Source organism: Pseudochaenichthys georgianus, chromosome 6, assembly GCF_902827115.2.
Source record: "Pseudochaenichthys georgianus chromosome 6, fPseGeo1.2, whole genome shotgun sequence".
NCBI lineage: Eukaryota > Metazoa > Chordata > Actinopteri > Perciformes > Channichthyidae > Pseudochaenichthys > Pseudochaenichthys georgianus.
This window is the reverse complement of record NC_047508.1, coordinates 44,973,507-44,983,779: the sequence shown is the minus strand read 5'-3', so window position 1 is coordinate 44,983,779 and position 10,273 is coordinate 44,973,507. Positions and strand designations below refer to the sequence as shown.

Below are 10,273 nucleotides of genomic sequence, written 5' to 3'. Positions count from 1 at the left end.
TCAGGTGTCTGTCTGCCAGTCCTCTGTGTTGTGTTCAGGTGTCTTTCTGAGTCCTCTGTGTTATGTTCAGGTGTCTGTCTGCCAGTCCTCTGTGTTGTGTTCAGGTGTCTGTCTGCCAGTCCTCTGTGTTGTGTTCAGGTGTCTGTCTGCCAGTCCTCTGTGTTGTGTTCAGGTGTCTGTCTGCCAGTCCTCTGTGTTGTGTTCAGGTGTCTGTCTGCCAGTCCTCTGTGTTGTGTTCAGGTGTCTGTCTGCCAGTCCTCTGTGTTGTGTTCAGGTGTCTGTCTGCCAGTCCTCTGTGTTGTGTTCAGGTGTCTATCTGCCAGTCCTCTGTGTTGTGTTCAGGTGTCTTTCTGACAGTCCTCTGTGTTGTGTTCAGGTGTCTTTCTGACAGTCCTCTGTGTTGTGTTCAGGTGTCTGTCTGCCAGTCCTCTGTGTTGTGTTCAGGTGTCTGTCTGCCAGTCCTCTGTGTTGTGTTCAGGTAATAATAATACATTTTATTTGTAAAGCACCTTTCATTGCTAAAAGCAATCCTAAAGTGCTACAAGAGGCGTAAAAGAAAGAAACAAAAGTTTAATCAAAGGCTTTTTTTTTAAAGAAAGGTTTTTAGGCCTTTTCTAAAGGCTTCAGTGGTCTGTGGAGTCCTCAGGTGGTCTGTGGAGTCCTCAGGTGGTCTCTGGAGTCCTCAGGTGGTCTGTGGAGTCCTCAGGTGGTCTGTGGAGTCCTCAGGTGGTCTCTGGAGTCCTCAGGTGGTCTGTGGAGTCCTCAGGTGGTCTGTGGAGTCCTCAGGTGGACTGTGGAGTCCTCAGGTGGTCTGTGGAGTCCTCAGGTGGTCTGGGAGCTACAGACAGGAACTAAACACTAACAGGAACACGGTATGGGCTACGGACAGGAAGTGAACACTAACAGGAACAAGGTTAGGGCTACAGACAGGAAGTGAACACTAACAGGAACAAGGTTAGGGCTCTGTAGTGTTTAAGGACTTGTTAGTGGAAACTGTGAACAGACTTGGACATAAAAAATGGATCAGGGCTGCCTTCATTTTAAATTCACTTGTCGGAGGTCCAGACGTTGGTGCTCCATAGAGCGGAGTTTACTTTCTTAGAGGAAGCTATACAATAATTTTCAAGTCAATAAAATCAGTTTGATTAATATTGGGGTTTAGTCGGTAGTTTGTTTTTTACGTTGACGTCACTAACTCCAACTTCCATACTGAGTGTAACTTTCATTTGTAAATAACTTTAATCTAACTCAGTTTATTATTTCTCATTAGGTGTTTTTCTGGGGCCAAGAAACCGGTTGTAACCATGGTAACCAGCATTTAAATCATAGACTGTATATATAAATGGACGTAGGGTCCGTGACGTCACCCATAGGATTCTGCAGAGTTGCCGTGAAGCCCTTAGTAGGCGGAGTCGGCCACTAACGGCTCAACAGTGACATCAGAGTTCAACTCCCGCCTTCTCCAGCCTGCTCCAAATAAGGGCAAAGAGGCGGAGCCGAGGCGGGATCTGCTGCCACCCAGCTGGAAGTTCCAGAGCTAGCTGAAGCTACCAAGCTAAGCTAACATGCTCCCCATCTGCACACTGCCGTCGCATTTTACGTTTCTAAGGTAAGCGGCCATGAAACTATTCAGCAAAACTATAAATAATAATCTAAGTTATTGAGTTTTTAGCATAATACTTCAGAATCTTAAAACCCCTTAACGTTTGTATGCAATTGTGCTAAATTCAACTCTGGAATCAAGCAAATATTAATATGTTTGCATGACATTAGTTATTTATATTTTGATATCACTTAACCATACGTTTAATACATTTAAGTCAAGCTAAGGTACATGTGATGGTTAGTGCTCTTACCTGTGAGGCCTCCTCCAAACAGCATAATAACCAGACTGTATCATTAAAACTAAATACCAGTTCTAGATCCTTGACTTTAGACAAACAATTCAAAAGACAAAATGTATTTAAAGACCAATCTTTATTTGAAGGTGCCTCTTAACCTGAGATATTATACAGTAATAGTATTGACAATCTAAAAAAACTGAGCAACTCAACAGTCAACTTTATGTTTCTTATTGTCTAAAGCATTTATTATTTTCATTTCCCCCCTCTCATATTCAGTGTGGACGGATTGAGACAGCGTGGTGTCCAGAGAGCTGCAGAGACTTCAGGGAGAAACCTCCGTGTGATGGACGTCCTGTCTGTTGGTTTGGAGAGGACTGAGGGTCTTTCCTCAGCGAGGAGGACCAGGCCTGATGGAGGAGCCCATGCTGGGCAAAGCTGATACCAACTGCACAGGCCTAGTCCGTCACTTTATTTGACTAAATGTGTTTACTTATACATTTAATAGGTTTACACCTTCTGTCCATATTTGCTTTTTATTTAAAACATTTGATTAACTTTTGGTTCACATTTCAATAAACTGTATTTGTATTTGCTCTCCTTTTGTCCATTATTCTTACTGAACATCTGACTGACGATTGGCCCCATTTATTTGTGACGTTGCAAACTCTGCGGTACAAGGCACAAGTGATGTGAAGCTCATAAAGTGAGGCACATAGAAATAATCAGCTGATGGAGTGTAGATGTGGAAATAGCTGCATTCGATCAGCTGACTGTTTTTACAATACAAGTTGTTTATAGTGAATGTCCTGTACTGGTCTTAACATCTCATAGCATCAGCCTTTAATGATCCTCTTGGATGTTCTTCTTGACCCTCAGAGAAGGAGAACATGTCGTGTCTTTCAGGCATGTCCTTTCCTAACAAAAATGACAGGAAACATAAAACATATTATTGCAGAACAAGTGTGTTATTTATGAAAGCGGTGTGTTTGTGTGTTTAGGGGCTGTAGATATCATTATTTTGTAATTGTAATGTTTTTTTTTTTATTTAAACAATGAGCTACAAAGACAATCAGATTATGAATGAACAATATGATGTTCATCAACATTGAAATATATGTTATTATCAAAATAATATTTAACTGTTATCAAAACGTAGTGCAACTGTAGAAGCTTGCTCTGTTGTCTCACTGAAAGAATCACTTTTACCACGTTTTTTACAGACAATATTGAGAGATAAATAGTAGCAGTTCTCACTATGTGTTAAATATCTTTGCCTTCAATTCATTAAATTAGAGAGCTGACAAAGTCATATTGCTAAATATCTAAATGTAACGTTTTGCATGGAAAAACCCCTCAACTTAACTGATGTGTAGGTGATCTAGTATTTAGTATTGTTTATTGGAATGTATATCAGTGTATTCAAGTCAATACTTCATTCATTTAAACCAATATCTTTCTTGATTCTTTGTACAGTAAGAAAAATAGAGTCTTTGTACCTGAGCTGAAGTTCACTGCTGTGAGGAGTCCAGTTCTGTCTCTCACTCTCTGGTCCAGCCTGTCTGCATCACCTGGACACCTTAAACAAACAGATATATATATGTAAAGTACCATGTGTACAAACAATACAACTGATTCTCTTCTGTTGGACATGTTGGATTGTGTATTGTCCGAGTCAGGGTCCTTTTTATTTTACTGTAACTTTGGAAGTTGTGTTACCAATGCTTACTGTTTATTTGATACCCATTTGGTAATGCAATTAATAAAAACAATAAGGTTTGGGTTCGTTCTTCAGATGACTGTGACGTTAACGTGTAAGCTCGATAATGAACTCCAGCTCAATCAACCATATTGTAATATCTAAGTAATCATCTTGAAATATGACATTAATAATTGTAATATACACATATCTTATTGTGAGGTTGATTTCACATACACTACTTCGACATTAACTTGTCTACATACTTGAGCATAGCCAATTTAAATTAACCTTAGCGATGCATACAGTTCCTCCTACATAATAAAATATCTCTAAGTTACAAGGATGTAACCTTATTTTATCAACCTCAAACAGAAGCCGTTTGTTCAACAGTATTATCCCACTTAACACTTGTCTATTTCGTTTTAACCTTTATATATACAGTCTATGATTTTAATTTGGAGGGTACGATTACAATCGTTAGCACCGATGTAGCTACCACTAGCTTACATGCTAACCCAAGCCTTACCATTCATTACGTAGCTGATTAAAATTAACACATAAATAAAGCATTCGAATTTCACTTACCGCATTAATGCACCGTCTGTTTTAACGATAGAGCGAGTCACAATAGTCCGATATATAAGCATGAAGAACAAATAACCACGGCCGGCTACAAGTTGTGTTTCCTGGATGAGCTGAGCAGGCAGAGTCCCAGTAGCTTCACGGAGCAGCTAGCAGAGAGACGAGAAGCTAACAGCGGCAGGCACTTGACAGAGCCGTCACTCAATGTGACCACGCCCTAATTTATGCACACACTTTAAGACCTAATATAAATAAAAGGGTCGTGTTAGAAAACAATTCACTCTCAGATCCATAATCATGAAGGTGGAATCTAACTATATCGATAATAACATGTATGGAGCCTGTGGAAATTGATGTGAGATATTGTACCAAAGAAGTGTGATACATGTAAAAGGGCAGAAAGTCTTGTTGCAATTTCCAGACATTAAAAGAGGTCTGTTGAGTTCCCTGGTAATTATCAAATAGTAGCAGTTAAGTGAATACTGTTCAAGCAATACCTGTGTTTGTGTTTTATAGTGATTTCTCTGTTTTTATCCTTTCATAAATGTGAGGACTAAAATGGCGAGTGACAAAGGGCTGTAAAATAAGTTTTATTGCAGTGGGGGATGTAGAGGTATGCAACACAGGGTGAGTGGTGTGGGGAGAGGAAATTCTGTTTGAGATCTCTGGCAGGCCAGGTTTTAAGGAAATCTATGTATCTTGAATAAGTATATGTGTGAGTTTATACATTCCTGTGTGTTAATAGTTGAAGGAACAAAAGGTACATTTTTCCTCTCCAATATAGAGAGGTTTTTTATAGATTTCTGAAACAATGTTCCCTTTTTCTTAAAAATAGATGAGCACAATAGTTTTTTCTTTGACTGTTTACCTGTTTATCAAAAGAGTGTTTTAAGCTATTTGTGAAGAAGGAAGATGCAGAATTAATGGTGATTTCTGTTTGGAGTGTAAAGATTATCCCTGATAATGTTTTCTGGGTTAAACCATCGATGGGCTTTACAAATGGGGAGGGGGAGGTACCTCCTGCAGGCCTTCCCAACACCTGTGGCTTTCAAAGCTGCCAGGCGCTGATTTCCCTGTGAGATAGCGTTTTGGTATCTTCCCAATGAAACGCCACCCCTTCTTTTGTATTAGGGAAATGTTTTTTTGGTTGTTGGGTCTCTCTTCATGCGCTGACAAGACGACAGGATGTCCGCAGTGCGTGAATAAGGGCGGGAGTACTCCACACGTTGCTTATATGATTCTTTGAATTGTATAGTAATGTATTATATTATATCGTATTGCATTATTACTACTTTGTTTAATTAAAACGGATTATTGTTTAACTGGTATCCTGGTGTCTTCTAATTCCTTCCCTGTTATGATTTCAAGCAGGACTCGTCAAAACAACACGCGGTGAGGAGTTGGGTTGTAAAAACTCACACCTCGCAACAAGCCAGGGAGAGAAACATGTTTTTTTCTGCTGTAAAGTTGGGCATTTTAACATGGGGGTCTATGGAAATTGCTCCTTTCTGCAGCCATCGCCTATCGGCCAATATATGAACTGCAGTGTGTGACACTTCCGTATTGGCTTCACGGCTCTACCCCACAGTTTGCCGCTTGATTTAAATGTATCGCCCTATAAAAACATGTGGCTGAACAAGTCCGACTGGTCTGCAGTGTGAGCTTGTTGAACACAGATAAAAACAGCGTTCAGTTTTAAAGTACATCTGAAAGCTTTTCATTTAGTTTAGCAAGAGTCAACGAGCTCTGGGTTTCCTGTCAACGCCACCATTTCTGAGTATTTCCAAAGATTAGACTGTGTTTTTTAATAGTATAAAGTTTAATAGAGATGTTTTAAGACTAACCAAGGGTAGTTAGATCACTCCTCTCTCTGTAGTTTCACATCGTTCATTAAGGCTGTCTGACTGATCCCTGTCTGCTGAAAGTCACTTTAAAAACTAACGTTTGTATTTCAGCTGCTTGTTGGTTATCAAACTAATAGTAACAACGCATTTAGGCTAAACTTAACTAATCATATGCCTTTTTGCTGTAATATCATCTGGAGCTTGATGGTTCTTGTTAACATCACAATTGTGTACGTGTGTAAGGTCCTAAATACATTCAATAGAAAACCATTAAAAACACAATGTGTCCATCTCCATTACTGTCACATCATACATGTATTCATGTGATAAAACTGCGACCATGCTGCTTATTCTGCTATTAGAGTCAAATTACATTTAAAGAAGGCTAAATGTTTTTAAATGCCACTTTAATATTCCTCTGTGTTGTGTTCAGGTGTCTTTCTGACAAATTCAAAGACGTTATCCTCGTGTGCACAGTAGCTACAGTGTAGACATGGTAATGCAAAACTCAAGACCCAGGCTCCTCCCACAATGCAACATGAATATATATAGAACATAAAACAAATAAATAAAATACAAATATTGAAAGAAATAACAGAATAGAAATTAAATAGTGCATACAACGGACTTTCATATTTTTCTGTATACTTTTATTGAGCATAGGAGTAGGGGTTTAATTACATTACATTCAAGATTATTTTCAACATGACACCAAACATGTACTTGCTCCAAAAATATCTAAATGAACTAATACCAACAAGAAAGAAAATACACACACACACACACACACACACACACACACACACACACACACACACACACACACACACACACACACACACACACACACACACACACACACACACACACACACACACACACACACACACACGCGCACGCGCGCGCACACACACACACACACACACACACACACACACACACACACACACACACACACACACACACACACACACACACACACACACACACACACACACACACACACACACACACACACACACACACACACACACACACACACACACACACATCCCAAAACCTTATAAACAACATTATGGCACACTATAAACTATCTCGACTGTGAAGAGGTATGTTCAGCTCATCTGAGAACAGCTTATGGTGTTCTTAATTATATTATTTGGTGCCTTTTTACTTTCTTTTCTTCTCATGTATCATTTCAATCTCAATTCTTCACTTTCTTCTTACACATTACATTTCAGCATAAAGCATTCCCACTTCTTCAGGAATTGCATTCTCTAGTTCAATATGTTTTTCTTCTATGATATTACAGTTTCAAAGGCAGGTAATAGAGTTTTTAGAATTCATGAGATTTGTTCAAACTGTGTAGTCGAATGGGTTTGCTGATGAAGCAGCAATGAAAACATTTACAGAAGAATATGCATTGATCTCAATCTGATAATAAAGTGTAAACAACGCCCATCCCCTAAACACATACATTTATAACATTACATGATACTGAACCTGATTTCAAATCAAAGGGTTCTTCTTCTCGGTGTGATTGACAGGAGAGATTATCAGAGGGGCAGAGTTTTTACCACCATCGTTGTAACAAGGACCAAAATATGGGTAGAGTTTCTCTTTGAAGCAGCAGCCAGTGAAGGAGTAGATCAGAGCTGCAGCATCAACATCATAAAAGGAGACCAGACCCTCCTCATAATCTACAAACACCCCCACCTTCTGAGGCTGAGACTTCAGAGAGAGACGGACCCCAGGACCAGCAAAAGCTTGGTACTCATTTTCATTCCTCAACACTATCAGCCAGTAACCTTTCTTAGGAGAAGGTGTGATGTTTGATCGACTCTCTGGCCACTCCTAGATCCCACTTAGTCTTCCCTTTAACCTGAACCTCGTGATAAAATCTTCCTGAAGAGAAACTCTGCTTTGCTAAGACACAAGGACAAGTATCAAATCTCTCTGGATTGTTTGGGAGATTCTTCCTCACATCACCAAGTTTCACTTGTTTTCCATCATCAGACAGGATGAGGTTGGGATGTGCTGTATCAGGATCAAGAGACACCTCCACCTCAGACTGCTGGACCCTCTTCAGCTCCACCTCAGACTGCTGGACCCTCTTCAGCTCGAGCAGCTTCTTCATCTGTTTCCTGAGCGTCTCCTCCAGCTGAGTCACAGCTCTCCCCACAGTCCCCTCATATGAAGGTGGACGGACCCTGACTTCTGTCCAGTTCTTGGTGGGGGGAGCAGCGTTCAGGGACGTGAAGCTTTGGAGGAGGTGGAGCTGGTCTTCAGAGCGTGAGAGCTGCTCCACCTCAGAGCTTCTCTTCTTCAGCTCAGAGACTTCCTGTTCCAGCTCTTTGATGAGGCCTCCAGCCTGTTCCTCTGTCTCTCTCTGCTTCTCTTTGATGGTGTCCATGAGCTCGGCCTGGCTTCTCTCAACAGACTCCTTCAGAGCGGTGAAGACCTGAACACCATCTGCTATCTCTCTGTCTGCTCCTTCCTTACTGAGCTCCACTGAGCGATTCATCTCCTGGATCTTCAGTCGTCTCTTCTGGATCATCTGCTGAGTTTCAGCCTCTGTCTTCCCCAGCTCAGCCTTCTTTCCTTCATATCCTTCTTTCAGAGGAACAAGATCATGTGTCTTGTGCTCTGAAACAGTGCAGAGCATGCAGACACACACCTGGTCGGTCTGACAGAACAGCTCCAGCAGTTTATCGTGCTTCACACACATCCTGCCTTCCAGGTTCTCCACAGGGTCGATCAGCTGATGTTTCTTCAGGCCTGCTCTTGTCAGGTGAGGCTCCAGGTTTGTCTCGCAGTAGGACTCCAGACACACCAGGCAGGACTTCAGGGCCTTCAGTCTGGTTCCAGTGCAGACGTCACAGGGAACTTCTCCTGGTTTGACAACGTGTTGCTCTGAGCTGCTGCTGCTGGCTTTCTGTTGAGCTGACCGTCTGAACTGAGCAGCCATCTCAGAGATGAACGTGTTGACCAGCATTTCAGGCCTTTTGTGGAATAACTTTTTGCAGTTAGGACACTGATAGGGGACTTTAGTGTCCCAGTGTTGAGAGATGCAGGCTTTACAGAAGTTGTGTCCACATGGTGTGCTGACTGGATCAGTGAACACATCCAGACAGATGGAGCATAGAAACTGATCTTCAGTCAGCAGACAGCTGGCAGCAGACATGTCTTCACTCTGAGGACTAAAAACATATATTTTTAATAATTTGTTTATTTGGAATCAAACTGAGTGAAAGTGAATTAGAGCCCAGATTTTTTATTTATTTATTTTTTCCGGAAGTGAGGGACCGCTGGCAAGTTGCTGCCGCGCCTCCTCCGTTGTCTGTCGATTGTTTCGTGCTGTTTCGTGCTGTTTCTGTTGAATGTTGTCTGGTGCAACTGGACTCCGCTGCCATTCTGCCAGCTCTCCTGGGTGCAAATATCCCCCTGTGGATTGCTGCCAACACGAAGGCCGCCCCACACAGGTTAGCTACTACCGGCTAACCTGTCACTCGTCCCCAGCGCCATACGTCTGGTTTCTCCGCCTCGAGAGAAAACCTGCGGCTACAACCAACACGAATACTCGCCCGCCTCAGCAGTGCAGGTTTGTCGCTTCACTTCAACCAATTGGATCATCAAACCGCTGGATTACATTGTTTTTGTTTTTAACTCATCATGTGGATTTTTAAACTGCTCATATGGAGCGCTCTGTGTCTCACGGTAACGAGCACGTCTGTTCCGCTGCGTTACTCTGCAACGGAGCTGCTACGTCTCCGGTCTTACTCCAGGACCCCTCCAGCTCTGCTTGCCCAACACTCTACTATTCTCAAACGACCAAGATACATTCACCGTGGATCTGCACGAAACTTTGAGTACACAAAACACAGCAATAACAAAACAATCCGCTCTTTCTGGTCCACTGAGCCACGCCCCCCTCGCATTGCCCGTGCTGTCAATCACAGTGTGTTATCCCCCCTGTCTAAAGCATCCACATACGCACAACTTACCTGTCTGAAACTATGTCTGTTTAACATAAGATCCCTCACCAATAAGGCCCAGCTGGTTTCTGTCTTCATTACGGACAAAAAGCTTGATTTGTTATGCCTCACTGAGACCTGGCAACAGTCTGATGACTTCTCCCAGCTTAATGCAGCTGTCCCTCCGGGTTATGCTTTTATTAGTAAACCCCGTGCCACTGGGAGGGGGGGGGGGGGCTTGCTGTGTTGCACCGTGAACACTTTAAAGTCATTGCTGTCACTGTCCCCCATCACTCCTCTTTTGAATGCTTAGTTGTAAAACTCACTAGC

The 10,273-nt window shown here is 42.0% G+C and overlaps 1 pseudogene; it reads right to left on the bottom strand.

Annotated features, from left to right (window-relative positions):
- Window positions 1-7,478: 7,478 nt before the first annotated feature.
- LOC117448349 (E3 ubiquitin-protein ligase TRIM21-like) lies at window positions 7,479-9,153 on the bottom strand (annotated as a pseudogene).
- Between the last annotated feature and the right edge of the window lie 1,120 nt (window positions 9,154-10,273).